The sequence below is a fragment of the Cyprinodon variegatus genome, unplaced genomic scaffold (genome assembly GCF_000732505.1).
Source record: "Cyprinodon variegatus isolate N-32 unplaced genomic scaffold, C_variegatus-1.0 Scaffold1408, whole genome shotgun sequence".
Taxonomy (NCBI): Eukaryota; Metazoa; Chordata; class Actinopteri; order Cyprinodontiformes; family Cyprinodontidae; genus Cyprinodon; species Cyprinodon variegatus.
The window spans coordinates 94,031-95,512 of record NW_015151861.1 but is presented as its reverse complement, the minus strand read 5'-3'; the positions used below and the strand labels follow the sequence as shown (position 1 = coordinate 95,512).

General features: G+C 37.6%; 1 protein-coding gene across 1 annotated transcript in view; it reads right to left on the bottom strand.

Annotated features, from left to right (window-relative positions):
• Nucleotides 1–1,482, bottom strand: part of arrdc1 (arrestin domain containing 1) — a 50,367-nt gene that overhangs the window by 6,426 nt on the left and 42,459 nt on the right. The window lies entirely within an intron of this gene.

Below are 1,482 nucleotides of genomic sequence, written 5' to 3'. Positions count from 1 at the left end.
AATTACTTCAACGAAAGGTTTCCAGATGGATATGCGGAGCAAATCCATCTGGCGGAGTCAGGTTAGCTTTAAATAAGGTTAAGGTCTGGACTTTAACTGGACCATTTTACCACCTTGATTCTTTTGGGGTTTTTTTGGACTTCCTGATGTGGGTTTGCTGCTGGTTTTTTAAACATTTTCCAGTTGATGATCATCTTGGAACAATGATTGAACTACATGATCATCTAGTTCTCACATTTGACTTAAAGACGCTTTGGTTTCCAGGAGATTCCTAGAGTCTGATGAATGCAAAGTCCTTCGAATGCAAAACAAGCCCAAACCATCACCCCTCCACCTCCATGCTTAACAGTAGATGTGGGGGTTGTGCTGGTATGCTGTGTTTGATTTTTTCCAAATATGATTGAGTGCATGATTTTTTCCAAATATGATTGAGTGCATTATGGCCAAACATCTCCCTGGAGGACAATGCTACAGATGTCTTGTTTTATTCACACAGATACAACTCTGCAAAAAGCAAGCCCACAATTTAGAGCAGGGGTCACCAACACGGTGCCCGTGGGCACCAAGGTGCCCTCAAGGACCACATGGGGGGCCCTCAGAGTCTTCTATATAAAGAACAACCCACCAGTGGGCTAAGTTTGAAATTTTATTTTATTCTGTTGCTCTTCTTTTTAATAATTTATAGAGATTTCAAAATGACAATGTCTAAATAAACTTAGAAATTAACAGAAATAATAAAAATATGTTGATAATGAACAAAGTTTAAGCTAAGGCTAACCCTTGCAGTTCATGGGTCAGTAATGGTTGACCTTCCTAAGTCTCGGCACCCTTGAAGTGGCCCTCAGCCCTAAAAAAGGTTGGTGACCCCTGACTTAGAGCAAACAAGCTTTTTCTTTCAACTCCTTAAAATGTTTTTAATACATGTTCAGTCTTTTTGTTATTGTTTCATGAATCCCCATGATAACATTTTAAATGAGGCCCATAACATCTGAGCTCTTTTTTCTATTATTGCTGAGCTCTGCAGGGTCTGAGCTTAGAAATGATCTTAGATATGAGCTTCTGTCCTAAAGGTTCGTCACTTGTCAAAGTTTCTCTCTGCAGAATGATGGATTTCAAATAGTCTGAAGAGCGTCTTCAAGCCCTTTCCAAATCAATCAGACAACTGTTGCTTCTCTTCGATTTCATTTTTTTCTCTCCACCTACACACATTTTTACCTCATTCTGTGAAATTGTAAAAAAGTTTACATTATAATACATTCTCCAAATGTTGGAAACATTTGTAAAACAGATATTGTTTTATGCTACTCTTGGTCACAAATCAAATCCCAAGAATATATACTAAATGTGAAGAAGTCTAAAGACTACAAACACTACTAACACAGTACTATAATAGTAACAGACTGGAACCTTAAAGGGGAACGCCGTTTTTTTTTTTTTTTTTTTTTTTCATTGGGCCCTTGATTTTACGTTATTACATCATGT